Genomic DNA, 19,296 nt, shown 5'->3' on the forward strand with positions numbered 1-19,296 from the left:
CTCTGTAGTGATCCCCCTCTGAAACCACCCCACCATTTGTCCCATCTTGCCCCTTCCCTCCCTGGCCAAACTCCCCATGCTTAGGGCTCTGACCAGGCTGTGTGCCTGCCGAGGGAAAGAGAGAAAGTGGTGTATCTAATTTGGGTGAATCAAGGCTGTGAGTACCCTCGCAATACTGCCTCTGTCTGTTGTTTCTTTAGCTTATGCAGATGTGCCCTTGAGGGTCTCCTCCTGCACACTGGCCAAGTAGCTCGGCCAGATAAGGAGATGAACCAGGAGGAGTAAGGAGTAAGTAATGTTTAGGGCAGGGCTGTCGAGCAATTAAAAAAATTAATCACAATTAATCGCACTATTAATCACACTGTTAAACAATAACAGACTAACGTTTATTTAAATAGTTTTGGATGTTTTCTACATTTTCAAATTAATTGATTTTACTTATAACAGAATACAAAGTGTACAGTGCTCACTTAATTTTTTTATTACAAATATTTGCACTGTAAAAAACAAAAGAAATAGTATTTTTCAATTCACCTCATACAAGTACTGTAATGCAATCTCTTTATCATGAAAGTTGAACTTACAAATGTAGAATTATGTACAAAAAATTAACTGCATTCAAAAATAAAACAATGTAAGACTTTAGAACCTACAGGTCCACTCAGTCCTATTTCTTGTTCAGCCGATCGCTCAAACAGACAAGTTTGTTTACATTTGTGGGAGATAATGCTGCCAGCTTCTTGTTTACAATGTCACCTGAAAGTGAGAGCATGGCACTGTTGTAGCCAGAGTCGCAAGATATTTATGTGCCAGATGCACTAAAGATTCATATGTCCTTTCATGCTTCAATCACCATTTGAGAGGACATGCGTCCACGCTGATAACGGGTTCTGCTCGATAACCATCGAAAGCAATGTGGACCGATGCACGTTCATTTTCATCATCTGAATCAGTCAGATGCCACCAGCAGAAGGTTGATTTTCTCTTTTGGTGGTTCGTGTTCTGTAATTTTCTCATTGGAGTGTCACTCTTTTAAGACTTCTGAAAGCATTCTCCAGACCTCATCCCTCTCAAATTTTGGAAGGCACTTCAGATTCTTAAACCTTGGGTCAAGTGATGTAGCAATCTTTAGAAATCTTACATTGGTACCTTCTTTGCGTTTTGTCAAATCTGCAATGAAAATGGTCTTAAAACGAACAACATGTGCTGGGTCAACATCCGAAACTGCTATAACATGAAATATATGGCAGAATGCAGGTAAAACAGATTAGGAGACAAACAGTTCTCCCCCAAGGAGTTTAGTTAAATTTAATTAATGCATTATTTTCTTAATGAGCATCATCAGCATGGAAGCATGGCATCCGGAATGGGGCCGAAGCATGAAGGGGATACAAATGTTTAGCATATCTGGCACATAAAGACCTTGCAATGCCAGCTACAAAAGTGCCATGTGAACATCTGTTCTCACTTTCAGGTGACATTGTAAACAAGAAGCGAGCAGCATTATCTCCCATAAATGTAAACAAATTTGTTTGCCTTAGCGATTGGCTGAACAAGAAGTAGGACTTAGTGGACTTGTAGGCTCTAAAGTTTTACATTGTTTTGGTTTTGAGTGCAGTTTTGTAAAAAAAATCTACATTTGTAAGTTGCACTTTCACAATAAAGAGATTGCACTCAGTACTTGTATGAGGGGAATTGAAAAATACTATTTCTTTTGTTTGCCATTTTTACAGTGCAAATATCTGTAATTAAAAATAACAATATAAAGTGAGCATTGTCTACTTTGTATACTGTGTTGTAATTGAAATCCATATATTTGAAATGTAGAAAAACATCCAAAAATATTTAATACATTTCAATTGGCATTCTATTGTTTAACAGTGCAATTAAAACTGCAATTAATCGCGATTAATTTTTTGAGTTAATCACATGCGTTAACTGCGATTAATTGCCAGCCCTAGTTTAGGGAGGTGCTGCAATCATCTGATGCTGCTGATAACGAGCAGAGAGCGTGGAGAGAGACAATCAATGAAAAACTGAAAATTGATAGCCAGGAGAGGAAACAAGGGCAGGAGTGGATGATACAGCTGCTTGAAGATCAAACTGACATGCTGAGGTGATTGCATTGCAGGCAGAACACATCCGTCTTCACCTCCCACTGAAGTCCATACAGAACTGCCTTTCCTGCCCTTCCCAAACTCCCCATACACATTCCTCGCATATTCCTGGGCCATCGCAGTATCCCATGCAATCCACCCCTAGGGGACATGTTTCACAATGACAGCTGGAGAGCCTCCTTTCAAAAAGTACTATTCATTGGCCTGTCCCTTGCAGGAAATAGTAATGTTTATATAGCTGTTAAATATGCTTGTGCAACCACAACTATCAGTGGTGGATTAGCAAATGGGACCATGGGACCTGTGCTCAGGGGCCCCGGCTAACCAGGGGGCCCTGGAAAAATGGGTGCCCCACCTCCAAGAGACAAGAACCTGGACCATGTGGAGGAAGTCTCCTCACTCCAACCCTGCTCCCAAGCAGCAGGTGAGCGGGGCGGCGGAAGCCCCAGCGGCCAGACCCTGACTGTGGCCCTGGGACTGGAGGAGCTCTGGCTCCCTCCTGCAGCCTCAGCGCTGGGGGAGCTCTCACTCCCCGCTGCAACCATGGGGGCCCTGGTGGGGTGTGGGGACAGAGCTTCTCTGGTCTGGGGGCTGCAGTAGGGGGAGGATAAAAAGAGCAAACGGGGCCATAGTGGGGGCATAGAATGGGGGTGGGACCATGGGTAGAACAGGGACAGGGATGGGGGGGAAGGGGCCAAACGGTGTAAGGCCATGAGCAGGACCACAGGTGGAAGGAGCGGAACAGGGGCGGGATCACAAGTGACAGGTGTGGGGAGGGCCCTCCCCTCCCAATTGTTCTGGCCCAGGGCCCCACGAAACCTTAATGCACCTCTGGGAAATATAGGTGTGTTCTGCCTATAATTCTCTCCACTTACATAGTACTTTTATGGATAGATCTCAAAGACCTTTACAGAGGTAGTTAAACATATTTAGCCCCACTCTAATGATGGTGAAACTGAGGCATAGAGGTGTTAAGCGGTTTGCCCAAGGTAACACCACAAGAGGGCAGAAAAACCCAGGGTTGTGAGTTCAATCCCTTGAGGGAGCCATTTAGGGATCTGGGGCAAAAATTGGATTGGTCCTGCTTTGAGCAGGGGGTTGGACTTAGATGACCTCCTGAGGTCCCTTCCAACCCTGATATTCTATGATTCTAAGTAAGGAAGAAAATTAATGAGGAGAAATGCAGTCAAATGCCAAAGGATTTAGAACATGCTAGAACCTGGCCTAATTATAGATTGGAAAAAAGCTATTCAGTTTTGTCATAAATATAAAGGGAAGGGTAACCACCTTTCTGTATACAGAACTATAAAATCCCTCCTGGCCAGAGACAAAATCCTTTCACCTGTAAAGGGTTAAGAAGCTAAGATAACCTCACTGGCACCTGACCAAAATGACCAATGAGGAGACAAGATACTTTCAAAGCTGGAGGTGGGGGAGAAACAAAGGGTCTGTCTGTCTGTCTGTGTGATGCTTTTGCTGGGAACAGATCAGGAATGCTCTTCGTAACTCCTTAAAATAGTAAGTAATCTAGCTAGAAATGCGTTAGATTTCCTTTTGTTTAATGGCTGGTAAAATAGCTGTGCTGAATGGAATGTATATTCCTGGTTTTGTGTCTTTTTGTAACTTAAGGTTTTGCCTAGAGGGATTCTCTGTTTTGAATCTGATTACCCTGTACGGTATTTACTATCCTGATTTTACAGAGGTGATTCTTTTACTTTTTCTTTAATTAAAATTCTTCTTTTAAGAACCTGATTGCTTTTTCATTGTTCTTAAGATCCAAGGGTTTGGATCTGTGTTCACCTATGCAAATTGGTGAGGATTTTTATCAAGCCTTCCCCAGGAAAGGGGGTGTAGGGCTTGGGGAGATATTTTGGGGGGAAGACATCTCCAAGTGGGCTCTTTCCCTGTTCTTTGTTTAACATGCTTGGTGGTGGCAACATAGGGTTCAAGGACAAGGCAAAGTTTGTACCTTGAGAAAGTTTTTAACTTAAGCTGGTAAGAATAAGCTTAGGGGGTCTTTCACGCAGGTCCCCACATCTGTACCCTAGAGTCCAGAGTGAGGAAGGAACCTTGACAAATTTGGAGATAGATTTAGAATAATGAATCTGGGAGTGCAGACGGAAATGAGGGAATATCTGCTAATTGGACAGTTGCTGCTGCATGCGATTTGTGAAAAGCGATTTGTGAGTTAATTTAGAAATATCCCCTAAAGACTGCTGCCAGGGGCTCAGTGCCACAAAAGAAGGGACACAATAATGCTTCCCCCCAAGATTTTTGCACTTGCTCTGAGTTCCATATGTCTCTGAGCTGGGTGTAGGGAGCCATCTTGTACTCCTTAGCTGTGGTCCAGTGCTAGAGTGGGCTGGACTGTCACTCGGGCTGTGTTGGTAGCAATGCCACTGAAATTTGTCCAGACAGCAGGGTGGCTGGGCCAAATGGTGCTGTGATCAGGTGTGCAGGGAGCCGGTTCCTGTGTGGAGGAGCACAGGGAAGTCAGTTGAGAACTCCTCTTCTGGCAGCACTGTCTCATGCAATGTGTGGGTAAAAGAGAAGGGAGACTCCCTGGCCAAGAGAGATGTAGGTTCCCTGCTGGGGGTGGAGGAGGGTACACACAGGCACTGGAATGGGGTCCCTACCGGGGAGGAGGGCAGCAGGGATTGGAATCACACACACCCCGAAGCACCCCCACCAAATATCTGAATTGGCTCCACTGCTGAGCAGGTGCCTTTCCCAACCTGCTCTGCAAACCACTGTTCAGACACTGAGGAGTGTTTAAACTCGCTGCTTTTCTGGAAGTTGGCTTTATTAACAAAAAAATCAACTTTAATCTTCTTCCCAAATCCTGCTCTGAGTCCTGGCATCAGGATTGCTCAGCCCCCACCTTAGATCTTCTCTGTCCCAGAGAGCCACCAAGCACCTCCATCAGTGTGTCTGCAACACCCACTTAACTTATTCCCCAAAGGATTGATACTTGCTAAGAAGGTGGTGTGCTACAGGAAAACATTGTTACATAGAGTTATACAGGACAACATGAGGTTCAAGGCCTCACGGAAATCACTGCTCTGCAGGAATAAATAGCAAGAGCAGAATTCTAACACCATTACTCATGTTGAATGGTACCTTAATCCACAGCTACTCTAAGGCCATGTCTACACTCGAGAGTTTACAGCAGCACGGCTGTACCGATGCAGCTGCGCTGCTCTAAGATCGCCCATGTAGCCGCTATGTGCCGATGGGAGATCCCCCAATGAGTGGCAGCAGCTATGTCGGTGGAAGAACATCTAGTGCCAACGTAGGGCTGTCCACACCAGCACTTCTGTTGGTGTAATTTGTCACTCAGAGGTGTGGGTTTTTTCACACCCTTAAGTGACATTAGCTATACTGACAAAAGTGCAAGTATAGACATAGCCTAATTGAAGTCTATGGACCCATTTATGAAGCAAGGTGGAGCTCAACATAAGAAAGGGTGTCAAAACCTAGCCACAAGTATGGTGACCAGCAGATGTATGCGCCATATTTTCAAAGGTACTTAGGTACCTAAAGATGCAGCAAGGCACCTAGTGGGATTTTCAAAAGTTAGGCTAGGCACCTAACTCCCACTGAAATCAATGTCAAATAGGCACCTAACCCACTTAGGTGCTTTTGGAGATCCCACTAGGCACCTTACTGCATCTTAGGCACCCAAATACCTTTTGAAAGTCTGGCCATATATCACCATTTCAAGCTCACCAAGGAATCAACAGGGGAAATAGACAAAGAGTTGAGGGTCATGGAAGAGGTTGTTAGTGCACACAGAACAGTCCCTCAACTTTTTGAAAACTTAACTAGATTCCGCTCTGCAAGTCACGGGATTCTGAGAGAAAAAAAAACCAAACTGCTGAGTTTATGAAAAGTTTCACTGCTCTGAAAAGTTTCACTAAATGTATGTAGGTTCACAGCCATTTTTCTCCAGTTCTACTTTGCACTCCTGGAGGAATGCAATATAGAGTCAATGAAAGGAGAGTGCATATGTAACCTGCGTTGCTTGCATTGCAGTATTTCATAGTGTGAATAAGGGAAGAAATAGTGGCAATAGTACATAGCTATTATTTTTATTCTAGGGGACTTTGTGTGCCTGCAGACTTGCCAGAGCTGGGCATGGTGACTCTGACTGGACTAGAATCATCCAGAAATTGGATCTGAGGTGGGGGGGCTGCTAGGCATTCTCATTAACTGATTGAGACTATTTGAGTGATTTCCATTTTGGGCAAGCAGCCTGACAGGACACAAGGAGGAGTTTATAAATAGGGGGGGTTGGAGCCAGCCTGGAGGACTCAGTTGTGGAATGGTGCAAGGAGCAGAAGGGGCTGTTCCCTCACCCCACAAGAGAAGCAAAGGAGGACTAGAATTGCTGCAGGCTGCACATTGCAGACTGTTGATGCACAGCCTTCTTCAACCCAACCCCCAGCCCTGAGCCTGCTCCCACACCGCAAACCCCTTGGCCCCACCTGGAGCCCCCTCCTACACCCCAAAACCATCATCCCCAGCCCACACCCCCAGCTGGAACCCTCACCCACTCCCGCACCCCAACCCTCTGCTCCAGCGCTGAGCCCCCTCCCACACCCTGAACCCCTCATTTCTGGCCCCACCCGGAGCCTAGGGAAAGACCCGAGTCACCGTGCTCCCCTGCGGGGCTGTGTGGCCTGCAACTTATTTTTTCTGTAGGTCAATGGCCCCTGATAGAAAAAAGGTTCCCCACCCCTGCCCTACAGTGAGTGAGAAGGGCTGGGCCAAGGTGGGAAGGTCAAGAGTGTTAGGCCATAGCCCTGCTCCCTTGCTAACAAAGTGTTTTGTGCATTGAGAGCATACATTGCACCTTTAGCTGCTTAGGCCTGTGCTCCCGGGAGCACAGTGTCTGCCATAGGAAGAAGGCCTAGTGCACCACCCCTTCTTACTGCTCTGTCCCTCGGTGACTGCGGTAGTTTGTCAGAATGCTACCAGAGCTTATTAAGCAGCATTTTACTGACTAGTCTAAGGGAACATGCAACCGGTCGTGCAGGGTCTCCTAAGATAGTATGTTAAAGCACTGATTTTTAGTTTGAGCAAATTGCGTTTAAAATTCTACACAGCAAATTAGAGCAATAAATGCTTCAGGGGTGTGATGTATTGTAAGGTCTTCACATTATTAATGACCTTGGGTCTTTAAATGCTGCTAATATGGTTGGTGTTGTTGGGCGATGGTGTTATATGACGTGTGAGGGACGTTATGCAGAAAGCAGATGCCTGGAGCAAGACAGCAATCACTAAGTCTTGGATTATTTTATTGAACCTAATGCACCCTTTAATGACACTCGGTCCTGCGTGCAGTTTACGGTATCTTCTGACACAGTGCACATTACTTGTTGTGACTAAGTAACTGGTAAAAACTGGCCATGCAGCAGTAGAATTCTTCTAAATATCAGTTCATAATGACAATATTACAAGACTAAAGCACTGGGGAGGCAGCGTGATCCAGTGGACAGAGCACTGCAGGAGGATGGGAGGCCCAGTTCTATCCTTGGCTCTGCCACTGAGCTGCTGCGTGTTATTTCCCCTTCCACCCTTTCTCTGTCTTGTCTATTTAGACCGTAAGCTCTTTAGGACAGTGACTGTTACTTACCATGTGTTTAGTGTCTGGTGTCTAGTTAGCAGGGGTTCTCAATCAGCTGGGCCTCCAGACACTGTTGTAACACAAATAATATCTAATCAGTTTTCTGTGTCTGCAGTTTGAATTACAAGAAACACTCGAGTGTTCAGAATAGCTACTATGTTGAATGCACTCAGATGCAGTCAGGGTGTAGGATACAGCTTTAGATAGAATAGAATATCTCCATGTAAGTAAGTGGTCAAAACAAGGCTGGTGAAATATCATGAGGAAAGTAACACGTTCTTAAAAAGTGCAGGGAAAAATATAGGTTTTTGAGCATAGCTGGATGGGGGTGTAGAGCTCTAGGAGACAGAATACCTCCAGGATACCAGAATACCTCGAAGAACACAGGAGGGAGGGAACTCTGAAGTGTGGGTTCTGCCCAGTGTGGACTGTCTCCAACACTTTCCACTAGAGGCAGTCAGACAACCATGGACACAAATCTGGCCATGCCCAGAAACCAGACTAACCACACCACTTTGAGCCCATAGACCATCGCCAGGTATACTAACCAGCACTCTCACTCTTCTAGACCATTTATGTCCTTGTCGACGCTTGTGGTGTCATCTTTCTCCTCAGCCAATAATCCCAGATGCAGTGACACGTTTTCATCTTCTCTCTCAACCATTTCCGTACTTTCTTCCATGCTGCATTCTATGTGTGGAATTTCCTTTCCTGGCTGGTTTGCAAAGGCCGGTGCCTTCTCCTTATTCAAATACATCCTGGATACCCACTTCTACTATGTCACCTACAAGAAACCAAATGGTTGATGTCAATGAGGCTGTGAGGGAGATGGGGAATAGTGCATACATCTTTATGTTAAAATAAATTATCTGTATTTAAAATGTTACATTATCAGCACATGGCCAATTACCACCCACCACTGTGCTGTATAGATTACTGCTTTCCTCTGTGTTAATTTGAATTAATTTTTCTGAGTGTCCCTATGTAGACAAACCCTAAATTAGAATAGAGTAAGAACTTCAGGGTGTGGGCCACTGAAATTAAAATCTGAAATAGAATACTTTGCAAACATTCAGCACACCTTTAAGAATACCAAAAATGTTAGGATGGAAGGAAGCCAGGAAGAAGATTGGCTCCTCCCACAATTCCTGTGTTTTCTTCACATAGCACTTTAAAAATCAGTTTTTCTATTCCAATTACATTTCACGTCTCATGTCGCCTTTGGATGTTCAGAAAGGTTTCTCTAAAGCTACATGAATGTTCCCTTCAACATAGCTGTCAGCATCAGTGTAACTTGTGTTACATTAATGTCAGGTATTTCTCAAACTGAAATGAAGGTCGTTCAGTGATGCTTAACATTAAATAAGAAATTAGTCACATGTTGAATGAAGAAGAAAGCACAGGTCTTCAGCAAGGGGGAGAGAGAAATGTTTTATCTAAACATTAAAATTCATTAGACGAGATAAAGCACGAAGAGATCAATGAGGCAGAACGTATTTCTAAAGATTTTTAATTGCAAGAAAGAATATAGTATTGTGCTGAAATGTAGCATTCTGAATTAATAATTTAGTCCTAGCTGGCACTGAATGCCTGAGGAGATTGGTAATAGGTTATAGACTAATGTTTTCAAAAGTGCCAGAATGACTTAGGTGCCTAAATCCTATTGAAAGTCAGTGGAACCTCCAGCACTTTTGAAAATTTTATCCAGAGGGCCTGTCACAACTAGATTAAGGGTTCAAATGTCTGAATGGTGGTGATCAAGGGACATTATTGATTTAGTTTATTTATAGACTTTTCTATAACAATCTTTACTGAACTGTCTGAGCACCTTCCTTAGGAAATTCCTCTGCTCAGGCAACACTCCCAGTGATCTATATGAAAAGGGCTGATGTTCTCCATCCTGTACCAAGAGGACAAGTGTGCACTTCATAACTGGCATTCTCTCACACATCCACAGCAGAGAGGCAAGGGAGTGAAATGATTTGGACACTGAATAGAAGACACTCTATTAGAAGGCATGTGAGTGAGGCAATGTGGATAAACTTACACTGTCATAACCTGAGTTAGGCCTGTTCTGTGGATATACTGTAGACTTGTCCACAGGGTGGGTAATGCCCATTACAGGAGTGTGATTTCTGAAGCGCACTAACATGTTGCGGATTAATTGGTCTGTGTAAACCGGGCTGGTGTGCACTGAAGGTTCCTTAGCGTGATTCAATGTAGTGCGCCTATGTTAAAGCACATTAGGAAGCCTTATTGTGCACCAACAGGGTCTACATGGCCCAATTAATGTGCAGGGTGCTCATACCCTGGTAGTGAAGAATCTGCAGCTGAAATCATACCTTCAGGGACACTTGTCCTACCTCATTGTCTTCACATTATGCCCTCATTGATCCTTCTGGAACTTTGTCAGGGATCCAGCACTGATGAAAGATTCTCTCGTAATTTAACAAACAGTTATTTTACTGATTCACTGTAGGAATAGAATCCAGCTCACTCTCTTGTCATCTCTTTAGGAGAGAAAATTAGTACAAATTTATTTGTATCACTAAAGTGGACAGCTATGACTTTAAACACTCACAGAAGCAAGCCTGATGGCTAACAAAGAACAGGGAGTCATTTTGGCATGATCGTTGTGTAGAGTAGAATTGTACTTATAAGACCTAGACACACTGTGTCCCATTAACTAAAGTTTCTGCTTTCCAGTCTCTAAAGAGCATAAAACTGAGTCATATGTCCTGCCATGAACCCAAATTTAGAACTTCCATTGACGTCAGTGTGAGTTCTGTGTGTGTTGCACTGGTGAGATATGGCCCATTACAGCTAACTGCATAAAAAAACCCAAACACACACTTGCTACTTGATTTCACGGGTAGCGACAGAAAAAAAAAAATCTGTGGGGATTTCCTGTCATAATCTGTAGAAATCTACAGAAATTCTGCAAAGATTTTTCTTTGGCTTTCCAGCACATTCATCTACCTTGAATCTTAATGCTACCTGTCACTGGTAAGTAAGACACAAAGAAGGGCATTTTAAAACACTTAGGCTGGGATATTTTAAGGGAGTGAGGCACCAAACTCCTATTGAATTTCAATTAGAGTTGGGCACCTAACTCCCTTGAGCTGTTGAAAAATCTCAGCCTTATTAATTTACTCAGTTGACAGTCAATGCACTGATCCTGATATACACTGACTGAAGATCTAGCCTAGTAATGACTAGTAGCTGCAGAAACCTAGCACAATCATTAAAAAGTGGCCTTCCCTTTCACTGTATTACTCAGTTTACAGATTGCAGGAAAGGCGTGAGACAGGAAGAGAAGAACAAAGGGGGAACCAAGAAAGGAAAACAGAACGGAGGCAAAGGGCTTGATTCTCTTCTCAAATAGGTGTAAATCAGGAGTAAGTGTATTATGTTAATAGGCTGATTTTCCTCTCATTTGTTCCAGTTTTGCTTTGGTATAAAAACCGGTTTGAGTGGAATTACTGCTGATTCACACTGGTGTAAGAAAGGAGAATCGGCCTCAGTGGAAATATACTTGCATAAGTAAAAGGAGAATCAGATCCAGGAAGTGAGAGAGAATGCATTGCACCAGAAACAGCACCAATATTGTTTTGAACTACAGCCAGCATAACTCCTTGATTGGTTTTCAGTGGAGTTGAATGGGATATGCACAGGGCAAAATGTGACTTATTTTTTCAGTCCAGGACGGGAAGTTCTTTGTGTGTCAAAGCTGATTCCAATGTAGAGGAGTGATGGACAGTGCTTAGGAAAGCCCAAATGGCATCACCTGAAACAGGAAAATTGAAAATATATAAAGAGAATTAAAAAAAAAGCCCACAAAGGGTATGGAGGAAGGAAAGTAAGAAAGAGAGAAGATTAATGTGGGTGGATCCTGTGCTCTGTAAGCTTTTTCTTATGTTTTTTTACTATTACTATAAAAAGATATTGGACCAGATCCTCAGCTGGGGCAAATCGACAAAGCTTCATTGAAATCCACGGAAGTTCAGCCCTACGTTTCTGTGTTCTGTTTGCTTTCATATCAGAGCTGACAGTAGCACATACTCCATTTCCCTCCCTCCATAAAATAATCTCCACAAAGGTGAAGATGACACTGATTTTGCATTGCTGGGGGCATACCCACACCTGAAGATGTGCAGCCCACATCCCCCTGAAAACTAGCCTCTCTCTCCTAGAAAGCCACTCCATAGCTCCTGTCATGGACAATACTGCACCGAAGCGTTTGCATGGACTTTGTGAGGAAACGAGGCTTGGATTCCTTCCTCACGGACCTGAAGTTTCCTGGCACATGTCTGCATACTTGAGATTGCCAGAAATCGCCCCTTTAATCAAACTTTTAAAGTGCAGTTCTGCTCTGGAAGATGACTATGTAAAAACGGCACCTTTCTGGAAGACATTAGATCAGCTCCCTGTGTGCATGCAGAGTTATGTCTGCTTATTTAGTTGAGGGGGGGGAGAAAACTAAGTTTTGACTCCTGTTAAACTTCCACAGCCAACACAGCTAATGAAGAATAAGCTAAATGTGCTCTTAGTTGTGCATCATCAACAGATTTGTGTACTAAATTCCAATTACGGAGATGATCAATTACGCCCGGTCAAACCCAATGAAGGCAGTGGGGTTATACATAAGGCACTTGTGAGAGTAATTTTGGGTGCTGGACACTTTGTTTTGTTTTGTTGTTGTTGATTTTTACTGGTGGTGAGGCACCAGGAGAAAAGACTCCAACTTGACTGTCAGAGCCAGGTTGAGTTTGTGGAGCTGGGAGTTAGAAAAAAACATCTTGTTACCTCTAAAGTGAGCATGTCTGATCTGGAAGATATCAAGAGACACATATGGAACCCTGCAACTCCATTTTTAATTGAGTAGAGCAGAACTGTGCTGCAAAAATGTCAGTCTTGGACTCCCAAAATTGTGTATTGACATTAATGGGGAACTACCTCTTTAAGCTTGTGTATCATTTAGAAAGGAGCTTCTACGACAGTGAAGCAGCTTGGAGCTTCCTTAAGGATTATTACATGATTACTAAATCACACCTCTGCTTTGTTTGCGATTCTTGTATCTTACAAATGAAGCACAGCCCCATTGCACTGGATACATTTTTTTTCCTTTCAGTTTTTTGCTTGATAAACTATCATTTTTTGTTGAAAACAATAGGTACCTGTAAAGGATCCTGTGTTTTATACTGAATATTAATCCCAAGTGCCTTTCACAATGTTCCCTGAGTACTCTAGGCATAAAGGAAATAGAGATAAGCCCTATTATAGTGAAGGCATGCTGACAGCTTCTACTACAGAACTCATTCAGGCTGATTAAGCCATCTGTGATATTAGGCCGACTACTGCTGGCGCTGCTGTGGCCAGCGGTGCATTCTCAGGCACACCCACTCACAACTTCCTGTTCTTCATATATCCCTGAATGGCTTCTACTCACCACAAGTCACAGATGATGATGTGTCCTGGGGCTATTCCCCCACCGCATTGCCCTGCTCCAGATTTTTGGCCAGGGCCCTGATTCGAAGCCCATGGTGCTGCATAGTTATCCTGTTCCTTCCAAGGCCTTAACAATGGGCAGGGAGTCAAGCGTAGCGCACCCAGGCTGACTGATGTAATATCTGGGGGACCGCCTTTTCAAAAGGTAAAAGTGGGACGCATGCAGGAGCCCTGCCTCCACCGTGGCCCTGTCCCTGCTTCTCCTCTCTTCCCCGAGGCCCCGCCACCTGGCCAGGCTGGAAACCAGAGCCAGGCTGTGGTAAGAGCCACCCAGGGAGCCCCTATGGCGGCCAACCCTCCAGGATTGGCCTGGAGTCTCCTGGAATCGGCATCCATCTCCCGGTGACTACTGAAAGCAATCCAGGAGATTGTAACAGGATGTTTTAAGAAAATGACATTATATCGTGTTGGGAAAAAAAATCTCCCAGAATAGCTTCAGTCAGAGTTGGCAACCCTAGGAGCTCCGGACCCTCCACCTGCTCTGGGTGGGAGACTGGGGGTGCCCTAGAGCAGCCTCTGGCCCACGTCCCCACCCCCCAGAGCATGCCACCCAGAGCAGGTGGAGGGCCCAGGCTCCCTGCTTGGCTTTTATTACTGCCCAGCTCCAGCTTTTGGCCTGACCAGGAAACAGGGCCTTGTGGCAAGGGAGAGAAGGGCTTAAGGCCAGTGATGAGCTGCCAAAATCTTAACAACGGGTTCCCTCCTCACCCCACAAGGGGGTCGTTTCCCACCCCCACCTGGGACTCCTGCTCCATCCAACTCCCCCCCGCATTCCTTGACGCCCCCCCCAGCCCCATCCACCCCCCTCCCCTGTCCCCTGACTGCCCCCAGAACTGGGCAGGAGGGTCTCGTGGGCCACCATAGTGGGCGCCCACCCCACCCCTAAGAGCCAGAGGCATCTGCCGGGGGGGTGAGGTGGGGAGTCCCAGAGGTGCTTACCTGGGGCAGCTCCCAGGAAGCATCTGGAAGGTCCCTCTGGCTCCTAGGGGCCTGGGAGTGTAGCTGGGGGGGAGCAGCCACTCTCCCACTGATCACATCAAAAGTGGTGCCTTAGGCGCCCAGTCCCTGGGTGCTCCACTTTTGGCCAGTTAAATTTAAAAGCCCTTTTAGAACCGGGTTGTCCCTCGCGGAACAACCAGTTCTAAAAGGGCTTCTAAATTTAACAACCGGTTCTAGTGAACCGGAGGGAACCGGCTCCAGCTCACCACTGGTTAAGGCCCATTTTAGTCCCCCACCACCAGGAAGAAGCTAGTGCCACCCCTGAGCCTTGGGCAGGCACAGAACAGAACTACGGGAAAGCCAGGACAAATGCTGTCCCAGAGTCAGTCAGCCCATGACTGGAACTTGAACTCTGCATTTCAAGATTATCTCGCCCAATTCGGGATGGGTGGTCACCCTAATAATATCAGCAGTAGTGAGTAAGGCTGAGATTTTCAAAAGAGTTTAAGGGGAGTTGGGCTCCTGTATCCCTTGGGCATCTTTGAATTGAGAAGGGAGGAGAAGCAGCCATCAGCACGGCTCCTGTGATTTTACCGACTGAAAATGAAGTTAGCACATTGCAAGCTATTATGAGCTAGACAGTGCCTAGCCTTTACTCAGTCATGCAGGTGAATAGGAGGGAGTAAGGATTCCCCTAACCACACCCTTATGTGGCCACATAAGGGCTACCAACTCTAGGTGTTGTGGCTCCCCACAGGATGATCTCAACAGGGAGCATCAGCAATTGTGCTGTTTTTCTGTTTCTAGTTCCGCTTGCCTGCATTTCTTCCAAAGTTTTCATCATTTCAAAATCAAAATGTCTTTCCTCTGAACCTCATTTACGGAAGGATCAAGTAATTCATATTTTAACATAGTAATGATCAGTGTCATATGGGCTCTTACTTTGAAACATCGTTGTTGTTAGAGAAATAGCATATTTAAAAGCAGGATTTAAATGCAATATTTGATTGCACTGTAAAATCAAGCCCTTTGTTAGCATCCTTCTAAAGCAGCTGAAAGATGTGCATGCATACTACCAATTATTGACCTCTGCAACTGTATTTATGCAATACCCGTATAGAAGAGAGAAAGCCTCTTGTTTAAATTAGGCCTGGTCTATACTACAGAGTTAGGTCAATGTAAGGTTGCCTACGTTGACCTAACTCTGTAGGTGGCTACATTAACACCATGTCTACACTACCACTTAAGTTTTACCAACATATGTTGCTCAGTGGCGTGAAAATAACACACACACACCCTGAGCAACATAAGTTTTGCCGGCATAAGTGGTAGCGTGCACAGTGCAATGTCGGCAGGAGAGTGTCTCCTGCCAACATAGCTACTGCCGCTCGTGGAGGTGCTTTAATTATGTTGACAGGATAGCGCTCTCTCGTCAGAATAGAGCGACTAAACAAGCAGTCTTACAGCAGTGCAGCTGTATCGGTATAGCTGCGCTGCTGTAAGCTCGCTAGTGTAGACATGGCCTTAATAACCACAACAGCGAGAGGCACAGAGCTTACGTCGATGTAGCTAGGTCGACACAGTGTCAGTGTAGACACCGCATTGCTTACATCGACTGTTGCTGCTTCTCAAAAGCCGTCCCACAATGTCCCAAACTGACATTTAAATCAGTGCAAGCGCTCCTGGTGAGGTCACGCACCACCAACAAAAGGAGCATAATGTGGACATGCAAAAGCAATTTAATTACATGGATAGAACTGCTGAATTTAGTTACATGGATAGAACTACTGAATTCAGGCTGTGACAGCTCTATGAAGGTAAATGATCATGATTTAACATGTTTTATCTTAAAGACTTATAATAACAATAAGAAAATGCCAAAGAGGTGGGTGATTATCCTGAGATAATCACACTTCTGAGCACTGTAGAATTTAGCTGCTCCTCCCTTTTCCCCCAACACTCCAGGGTGTGATTATTTCATTAAAACTTAATTCTCTGGTGTGTATTCATGCCAAAATGTTAAAAGCCAGAGTTTGCATTCCAATTAAAATGTGTCTTGTTTTCATGTGTCCTCATGAGTGTTGGTGTTGGGTTTTCTGCTGTAAAATCTGGAATAATATTGAGAGGCTCTTTTGGAAAAAAAAGAAAAATGTTAATGCAAGGCAAGTAATAACGCCAGTTACAAGCTTGTCTCCCTCCCACTCCTGTCCATATACACTGGTATTTTAATATGTAGTGTAAATAGGACTATTTTTGACTTTGCTACGGACTTGGTATCTCCTTGGTAAATCACAATCTTTTGGTGTCTCGGTTTCCCATCTGTAAACAGGAGAAAATAATTCTGACCTACCTCATAAGGTACTGTGAGGATAAGTTACTAATGTATGTAAGAGTAGCCTTTCAAAAGCATGGACTCTATGTGTCCCTGTTTGTACAGAGCCTTGTCCAACAGGACCGAACAGGGACCTCTGCGTGCTATAATATAAATAATGAATATTACAAATAATAAATTAATAGTTTGTAGCCTGTCTTGGAATTAGATTGTAAGTTCCTGAGGCAATGGACTTCATCTTCCTACATGTTTATAAAGTACCATGTGCATTTATGATGCTATATAATTAATAATACTCACACAGAATTCAGCTCCAACTTTGTTTTAGGGGATGACATTTCAAATCCTATTAATTTAGGAGATCCCTTAGAAATTTCTAACCAGATGCTAAATTTACAATTAAGGATAATAACTTTCCTGGGGGGGAAAAACATTTTACTTACAGGAATATAGGAGTTTATCAATGACCTGATGAGTGAGTATGACAGGCCGTCTCTCCCTTTTTACTGGTTACCAAGGTAGCAAGATTACTAAGTATGAAATCATCTTTTCTTAGCAATAAGAAATGCACATAGAACAAAGTGCCTTATGCTGACTGCTCCTCCCAAAAGGGCATTGACAGATAGTGAGTACTATCTTAAGCACCACCCAGGCTTGGCCTGAAGTAGGCAGAAAAGTAGCCCATGCGGTTTATGTACTGGCTGCCAAGGTGGTCCGGTCCCAAGATAGGGATAGGTGTTCTGTCTATCGCCCCACCACAGTTAAGGAACCCTATTGCAGCAAAGCCATCCACTATGACCTGCACATTTCCCAGAGTCACTATCCTTGATAGCAGCAGCTCAGTGACTGCGTTGGCTACTTGGATCACAGCAGCCCCCCACAGTAGATTTACCCACTCCAAATTGATTCCCGACTGACCAGTAGCTGTCTGGCATTGCAAGCTTCCAGAGGACTATCGCCACTTGCTTGTGAACTGTGAGGGCTGCTCTCATCTTGGCATTCTTGCGCTTCCGGGCAGGGGAAAGCAAGTCACAAAGTTCCATGAAAGTGCCCTTATGCATGCGAAAGTTTCGCAGCCACTGGGAATCATTCCAGACCTGCAACACTATGTGGTCCCACCAGTCTGTGCTTGTTTCCTGGGCCCAGAATTGGTATTCCACGGCACGAACCTGCCCCACTACCACCATGATGTCCAAATTGCCAGGGCCAGTGCTTTGAGAGAAAAGTCTGTGTTCATGTCCTCATCACTATCGTGATCGCGCTGTCGTCGCCTCCTTGCCTGCTTTTGCAGGTTCTGCACATACTGCAGGATAATGCGCGACGTGTTCGCAATGCTCACAACAGCAGCGGTGAGCTGAGCGGGCTCCATGCTGCTGTGGTATGGCGTCTGTAGGAGAGCAGAGTTGCAGCGGAAGCAGTAGATGACAACAGATGGCACGAGAATAGATATTTATACAGAACGACGAGAGGACCTGCAAGGTGGATTCATGGCACCAGGAGAGCTGGAGAGCAGAGTTGCAGCTGAAGCAGTGGATGATGATGACGGTTAGCAGTCCTACTGCACCATCTGCTGGCAGCAGTATGGCGCCTGCACAGAAAAAAGGCGCAAAACGATTGTCTGCTGTTGCTTTCGCGGAGGGAGGGGTGACTGATGACATGTACCCAAAACCACCCACGACAATGTTTTTGCCCATCAGGCGTTGGGAGCTCAACCCAGAATTCCAATGGGCAGCGGAAACTGCGGGAACTGTGGGATAACTACCCACAGTGCAACACTCCAAAAGTCGATGCTAGCCACAGTAGTGAGGATGCACTCCGCTGACAATGTGGACATACGCAAGTAACTGTATAAAATTGATTTCTAAAAATCCATTTCTATAAGATCAACCTAATTTTGTAGTGTAGACATACCCAAAGGTATTTAGGTATCTAATTCCCATTGATCTGAGCTTTAGGTGCCTGCTTGATGCACCGCAGGAGGTGCCTCTGTGCTCAAGATTCTCACTGTGAAATCTCTCCTAGAGCAAAGAGCCTAAGCCAGCTTGTCCTTTCCCATAAAAAAGGGAGACCCACCCCACTGTAACCAAGAGCCCAACGGTTTTTGTAATGTGTCTTGGGAGGAAAGAAACATAGAAAGGCCACTGACGTTTTAGCAGTGGCTGGTCTATGGAATTTCATAGGCTTCATTTTCTGGCTGCAGCAGTGGCATTTTCAACTGCTCCCTGGGTTCTGCCTCCAGAGGCACTATGTTTGGGCACTATGTTTGGGCACAAGTCAAAAGCAGCATGACCCAGGTCAGTGAGAAGACTTGGTTTCTATGGCAACAGAGCTACACTTTCTCCCAGAACTCCTGCAGAGAGAGGCGTAGTTTGGTCAGGTTGCTATGCCTTAGAAGGAGCAGCTTCTCCTGTAAGAAACCCCTAGCTGAATGACTTTTTCCTCTGATTCTCCAATGTATTCTAGAGCAAGGGTCTTCACTCCAGCTGAAGTGCAGTGGCATAACAGCCATTGCATTTTCCTGTTACATTTGTTAGGTATAGGTCACATCAGCCGTAGTAAGCAGTAATAGACTATCACTATTAGCTTAGAACTCTCAGGGAATCTCCTCAAATTACAAATGACCTGTGACAAACATCTAAGGACTTGTGGAAACAGATACAGACAGCCCTGTGTTAGAGGATTCTTCTAGATCATGATTAGCGTATGGCTACTACTCAGCAGTGGGAGACTGAAAATCACCAGTGCTGCAGAGATTCTCTTGGGCTCTGAAA

The 19,296-nt window shown here is 44.8% G+C and overlaps 1 long non-coding RNA gene across 3 annotated transcripts in view; it reads right to left on the reverse strand.

The window, feature by feature from the left end:
* Positions 1-8,526, reverse strand: part of LOC140908327 (uncharacterized) — a 117,485-nt gene extending 108,959 nt beyond the window's left edge. For 2 of the 3 annotated variants that reach the window (XR_013635515.1, XR_012157836.1), the window contains exons 1-2: positions 8,295-8,526; positions 7,756-7,816 (exon numbers count right to left, since the gene is read on the reverse strand). This is a non-coding gene — a long non-coding RNA (uncharacterized LOC140908327). Of the gene's footprint in view, positions 1-559; positions 1,171-7,755; positions 7,817-8,294 lie in introns of those variants that run through there. The other variant, XR_012157835.1, reaches the window with a different exon arrangement.
* Between the last annotated feature and the right edge of the window lie 10,770 nt (positions 8,527-19,296).

Source organism: Lepidochelys kempii, chromosome 3 (genome assembly GCF_965140285.1).
Source record: "Lepidochelys kempii isolate rLepKem1 chromosome 3, rLepKem1.hap1, whole genome shotgun sequence".
Taxonomy (NCBI): Eukaryota; Metazoa; Chordata; order Testudines; family Cheloniidae; genus Lepidochelys; species Lepidochelys kempii.